The sequence below is a fragment of the Amphibalanus amphitrite genome, unplaced genomic scaffold, assembly GCF_019059575.1.
Source record: "Amphibalanus amphitrite isolate SeventyFive unplaced genomic scaffold, NRLGWU_Aamphi_draft 001418F_arrow, whole genome shotgun sequence".
Taxonomy (NCBI): Eukaryota; Metazoa; Arthropoda; class Thecostraca; order Balanomorpha; family Balanidae; genus Amphibalanus; species Amphibalanus amphitrite.
The window spans coordinates 161,601-168,622 of NW_024882911.1; the positions used below are offsets into that span (position 1 = coordinate 161,601).

Genomic DNA, 7,022 nt, shown 5'->3' on the forward strand with positions numbered 1-7,022 from the left:
CATTGTTGAATTTTATCTAACTTAACAATCGGACATTGTAGGTTTGACAACTTTTTGCCCCACCAACTTTCCTGGAAAAGCTCCACCCATGGTCATGACATGACCTGAAAAACAAGGTCATATCTCCGAAACCAAAAATCACAGAAACCTGAAATTTTCAGTGGACATCAAGAAAGGATAGAAGAGCAGCTATACGAAAAATCAGCCTTCTAGCTCTAAAAATGTTGAGTGCAGAGCAGAAAGACTACCTGGGGGGTGGCACCCCCCCATGTGCGGGCGAGGGTTAGGCCTCTCATCGGTTACCCCACACACCCACGTGAATTACATCAATGAGCAGACGAGTTTATGCATATTTTTAGCAATGGACACCGGAGTTGATAATTACAAAACACCTGAGTACAGGAACTACAATTTAGTGACGGCTTTCAAATTCCTGATTTTGTCATTATCGCATCATATTTGTCTACAAAAATGCTCTCAGTTTGTTGATTGCTGAAGGCTGAAGCTGTGTGGGGTCGCGCCCATCTGTGTGTTGTGCTGGGAATATTATTTATTTATGCTTTGATTTTCACAGAAGTGCTGTGTCTTGTAGAACATTTACATCTGCAAGCCTTGGGTGCAAGTTACATCGTTTCAAGATGACTCTGGATGCAGCAGACGGTTCATAGTTTGCACTTTCTTCAAGCGCTTGGTGCACTAGCTTCTGCACACCTCAACGCTTTGTGATTTAGGTAGTCATTAACTTACAGACAAGATAGGTTTTTTTGCCATATTAACAAAGACAATATCAGTAACCGGCTTGATCTTGTAAGGGAAGTGTGTCAATGTCAAGTCTTAAACACGGTAAGCCATACTGTGACTATGGTCTTCGTGGCTGCATGTAACTCGCTTTTCTTCATCAGCTATCTGCTTTATAATCTGCATTTGCAATTCACTGCTATTAACAAATTCAGTTACTTTTATGTATTTTCTTCCATTTTTCCTTAAAATTCTTCCAATTATAATCAATTTTAAATGTTAGGATTTACGGAAGGACTTGGTGATGTGTAGGGTATCTTTTTTCTTGCATATTTTTCTTATATCATACAGCCCTGCACCTGGCTTTGACTGGTTTTATCAAGCTTACACCTTCCTGCCTGTAAAATTGTATATAGGTATTAGTAGAGCAGACGTCACACGATGGTTTTCCAACCAAGGAGAGGTGCTATGCCCAGATATGCTTCTTTCTAGCAAACCAAACTTAAATGAACCTAACGTAACCTAATCTGACCTACATTCTACAACCTTCAAACCTGAAACCTTGCCTAAAACCTACAAACCCACAGTGCCTCTCCTTTGTTAGAAAATCTTCATGTCATGTCTGCTCTACTAATGCCAAAATGTAGGCCTCATGTTCCTGTACTGACCTTGAGCTTGTAGCAGTGGATCTAAATCTAACCAAAAGTAGATACCCTGGTAGATACCTAATAGTAAGTAACTGTAGGTGTAAGCCCACTACTTATCTGCTGCCCCAGTGTCTCAGATTGGCTTTGGGACCACAACCTATTGCAGAGGGATGATGACCCATGTTGGCAGCAGCTGGGGTGGTGGATTTGCTGGGTCTGAACACCACCACAGTTCCTTACATTCACATATGAATATAAGAATGGGTTCAGAAATTTGTTGCTGCAGTTGTTTATTTCACAAATTCACCAGGCATTCCCATTTCTGTAACTATTATCAGCATTACCTTATTTTGCAATGGTTCTTTGGTAAAATCTAAATTAAAATGCTGTCCTTCAAAGTATTTCTATTGGATTTGTGCAGCTAAATGTATTGGTAAGTGTAAATCTGCTTGTTGGCTGAATGTAGTTGATTTCACACCTTGGATAGCAGATGGCAGCAGATGCTACAGGCTAAATTACTGTTTTTTTTTTGTCTTTTATCATAAGGTAAATAATCTATAAATATGAAAAAAGTGCTTCAAGCCTTTGAAAAAGTGACAGGCAATTGTTACTTCAATGGAACAAATTATGTTTTGGCTCTTACCTTCCTATTTTCCTCAATCAAGTTTGTCAGCCAACCAATTTGGAAACTTGATTTAGCTAATACTTATGTAATGTGCATATGTGCATGGACCAGCCTGATCATAGGCGTAGGAACAGCGGGGCAGGAAGGGGGGGGCATGGCACCCCACTTTTCAGCCATTTTTAAAGTAAAATTTTTATTTCCGATTTAAATACAAAACTAACAGCAGGAAATGGCTCAGCAAGGAAAAATGAGCACACAACTGCAAAGAATTTCTTTACAGGGGTATTGGGCTCCCACAAAGTGACTTTGAAGTTTTGCTGCCCCCCCCCCCTCCACACGCTCACTTTTCTTGAGGTTCCTACGCTCATGGGCCTTATTGTTGTATTTGTAACCTATTGTTACTAAGCCTGGACATAAAAATAAAGTGTTTTTTTTTTGTTGATGGTATAATGCAATTGTTTTTTTTTTCTTATGGGCCATCTTGGGTTCCTATTTTATATTGTTCTTTATCTCCTGTATTTGGCTTTGCATCTTATTTGATATAAATTTAGTGTTAGGATTCTGGGATAAATATTTATCCAGACAAAGATTAAGTGTAGGTACATTACTTAGCCTAGCCTCTCCTCACTTGTAATCAAGTAATCTTACCTGTCCCAGCCTCATTCTAAGCCATTAATTTTTTAGGAGGATTAGATGGAATTAGAATTATCCATGACAACTGAGCAAGACACAACCACGGGTAATGTAATATAGCTGTAGTCCTTGCAAGCTGGAGGTTTATTCAAACATCAGATTCAAATTGAAAGCTAACAGTGAGTTCATGGCTACACACTTTTTAATGGCTCATATCATTAGTGAGAATGATATGAGCCATTGAGCCAACTTAGAGAAGCGATATGTGGTTATGAAGGGTTTCAAAAATGAACGCAGTCGGTTAAACGCCATCGGACAACATCCGCGAGCCTCTGGTGGCTGCGACCTCCCCTCACCAGCACCCCACTGCCCCAAGCCGTGACACTCACCACCGCCTCCCTCCAGGCCAAAGGATGGGTGCTGAAGAGTGCTGGGTGACGGCTAAGTATGACTACGAGGCGCAGGGCACGCACGAGCTCAGTCTGCGGAAGCAGGAGCGCCTGCTGCTGCTGGATGACTCAAAACACTGGTGGCGTGTTATGAACGGGCGCCAGCAGTGCGGCTATGTGCCCAGCAACTACGTCAAAAAGGAGAAACCTTCCATCTTTGACAGGTGAGTCGGACGGGAGTGTAGACGTGTAGACGGGAGTGTAGAAGGGAGTGGAGACGGTGGTTCGAGGCAGTGGGTGATGTGTTTGAGTGTATCGGTATGGCTAGGCTGGGTTTTGAGGAATGAAGGTAAGCTTGGTGGTATGTATGTGTTTGGCGGGATTTGAACCGGAATGAGAGGACTTTGAGTGATTGGACTCGACTCGGGTGGTGATACCGGGGATAGTATTACCAAGAGGCATTTGCATTGCTCAAAGCTGCTTATATGTGATATCCCTGATATTTACACTTGAGTCCGTCTCGTGGAAGCGGATTTTGACGGCAGAAAGAAATGTGGCTGCCCTGTGTGGCTACTGACTGCCGTCACCAGAGTGCCGTTACATCCGCGGCCGCCAGTGTCTCTGCGGGCTTAGTGACGACAATTCTGTGGCGGAGACGGCGAGTTTCACACAGCCGGCGCAAATTCTGGCCTGTCGCCGCCCGCCACCGCCCTGAGTTACGTTCATGAATGCTGTCGTGGCCGTAAATCGTCTCGCGGCTCATATGTGTGCAGCTCCGCCTTGAAGAGGTCACCGCTAACGTCTCGGGACGCTGGATGAGCCAGACGCGAGGAACGGCACCGCGAGAATCCAGCCGGCACCGGGTGTCCCCAGACGCACGGCATCGGAATTCATGGCGAGAGCTGGAAAACTTTTCGTCGTCATGCGTCAAGTTACGGCGATGTCGGGACCTTAAGTCATTCATTGGTGCCTTTGAAGCGCAGATAGTGCGGGTTCATCGCCCTAGAAATGGCGCAGAATATCCGATGCATATGCATCAGGCTCGAGCCTTTATCCGATCGCGCAGAAGCCATTTCGCCGCCCCTGACGTGCTCTATCATTACGGTCCCACGGCCCGGCTCTCCACCAACGCGGCCGTACGAGCTCTGGTTTCGCGAAGGTCCCCGGTGGCTTATCGCCCGCTCGGCGGTGCAGTGAGGAATGCTCAGTCCGTGTCATTGTCACAACATGGTGCAAGGCCGCCCTCGTGCGCACTGTGACGGCGGCGGTGGCGGAAGTTTATGTCGTGAGCGGCCGCCCGCCCCGCCCCACCCCCGCCCCTGCACGGCGACAGACGGTGATCGGTGCCGGCCGGTCGGACGCACCGCTACTCGGCTGTCGCGCGCTGATGTGGGGCCGCTGATCAGGGGCTCTCTCTAAGAGACAGATGTGGTGGTGTTGGGTTTGCTCAGCTGCTCATGTTTGAACTTCATGTAATTTATTGCCACGCGTCTTTGGGATGACGTGGTACAGTGCAGTTTTCTTCAGGCGTATCGCTAGGCATGGGTGGGGCGTGGTACCTGCTATGATTGTCGAATTAGAAATGGGGTGAGGGCTCATTCGTAGTTGTTTATTTATCAATATTCCCTTCGTACGGGAACTAATTGTCATACTCTGATTACGAGTTAAATGGACCGTCGTTTTTCCCCTCGTTTTTTCTACTTTCTTTTATTTTTACTGGCGGTCGGTGAAGAGTTGCTCTGTATGCCTTCTGCCGAAGCTGTTAACACAACTAACGAGCCGTCTGGGTGAAAAAGTTCCAATTTAGACCGTGACGCTTCCTGCCAACACCAACACGATGAGAACGGGGCTGATCCCCTCGTCCGGCTGTGACACGCACTCAGAGCGGAGACGAGCCAGACAGGCCGGCGCTTCTCTGAACTCGACCAAGGGCGGGGTGTGTCTGGCGCGGCTCAGTGTTTGAAGTTGTGCGATCCACCGATGGAGCTATCGATGGGTGGAGCACGTAGACAATTTTCCACGTTTTGAGTTTGTTTATTGATGTCTGTCGTAGATATGACGTAATTTATGAATGTGATGTACGTTGTAAACGAAGTAGCTGTATGCGAATAGCACTTTCTTATCAGCAAGGTCGCCCGAGAGGTCCACTCAGGCACGGAATGAGCCCAGCTATGATGGTGCATATCTGGCGATGTTGCTGTTGCCAGATAAGGATATCTCCTCTGGCGTTATCGGTATCTGGCTTTATCACAGGATGCCGGTGGCGAAAACATTACGGATTTCATGCCGCCAATGTGTCATGAATGGCCAATCCAATGAAATTATCTGAAGCTGGTTAAAAACTGCAATAGCTTTTAACTCCAGAGCTAGGTTTAATTGTGCATTACCCTATTGTTTGTGTCTGGCCGTTCTTGAACAACGTTTCGCGTTGTTTCTGCCCACAGTATCAAGAAGCGTGTAAAGAAGAGCGGCGGCTCGCGCACACTACCCTCGGGTACGAGCGACAGTCAGCCGGCCACTCCGTCTCCGCACAGACAGTCGAGCAACCAGCCGCCGCCCCAGCTCGTCGACCCGGCAGAAGCCATGGGAGTCGCCCTAGTCAAGTATAATTACCAGGTGAGTCGCGTGCCGGTCCCGGCAGCGGCGGGGAGATTGCCCGTCCGTCGGCCGTGTGAACCGGAAGTTGGCGGAGCGGGAACTCTGACCCGGCGCAGTTTCACTGGCGAGGGTCGGTCGGGCTGGGTTTGGCAGAGTTAGAGAGAGATTGGGTTCGCTGTAGGCGGAAGGCAGCCAGGTCACCTGCGCTCAAACTGCAGCCGTGAGTGAACGTGAGCGAAACTGCGCTTTGTTGCGCCCGCCTGTGGTTCTTGCTATCGGTGGTTTTTCGCCACGCTAATGGGAAAGTTCTGACCGCTGATACAACTACAATGGCTGCGATCTCGCGCTTTGGTCGGTTTTCTCGCCACTCCACTGTATTTTTGTTGCATAATAAGGCAGTTCTCGTGGCGAGGAAGAACAAAACAGGTAAATTGCCGGCGGCCGGTGCTGCTCTAGACGGCACAATCAATACAGTACGAAACCGCCGGGTTTTCTTGTGCCCTACAAGCATTGCTTTCACGATTGTCACCAGCTGGATCGATAATGACCATCGCTGTGCGGCTCGGTGCCATGCATAATGGATCGTGTTACTATGCTCAGGGCCTTCAACTTGCTTAGCGCTGTCTGCAGAGGGCAATTACCGTGTAATGGTCCTGTCGCATGACACAATTAGGTACTCGGTCGGATGGTCGGATGGCCGAACACTGTACAGACTGCCAATGTCGTCTATTGGTTGCATTGATGCTGGTTTGTTAGTACGCCACTGTAGCTGCGCTACACAGTATATTATTCGAGACATGTATCGCGCGCCGGAAGCATGCATCGCTGGGTGTCGGGATGGCTGGTGTGTTTGTACAGTCTTACGACATTTCCTGCCGATCTTCTATGGAGAAACGATGCTTGTATTCACACTGACTCCCGTCGTTCTGTGTTTCAGGCCCAACAGCGAGACGAGCTGTCTCTTACTAAGGGGACCAAAGTACTCATTCTAGAAAAGTCAAACGGGATGGTGGAAGGGACAATATAAGCCCAGGTATGTAACTGAGGTGGTTTGGTGTGTGGGAGTAGAGCCGCGGCCAGCGTTGTAAGGTAGTTCGCTGCTAACGGTGCTATAGCTGCCGACCGTATTTCCTTGTGTGGCAGGATACAGTACAGTTGCAAATGTATATTTCGTCGTGAATATGGTGTTGCTGATGACGCGTCTGTAAAAAGTTTTCTGTTGCATTTTTATGGCCACTATACAATTTCCTTCGATTTAGTGAAGTGTTCATTGATCTAAAGTCGGCCTGAAATCAAAATAAGATCGTCACATATCTATTTGCCTATCTTTTACAGAGGGTTAATCTCGTAAACCGTCAGCAGAAGCCATTCAGCAGCGCCTCTGCCAAGACG

General features: G+C 47.6%; 1 pseudogene; it reads left to right on the forward strand.

Moving 5' to 3' along the window:
* The first annotated feature begins 492 nt into the window (after nt 1-492).
* Nucleotides 493-6,663, forward strand: LOC122372918 (annotated as a pseudogene).
* The last annotated feature ends 359 nt before the right edge of the window (nt 6,664-7,022 follow it).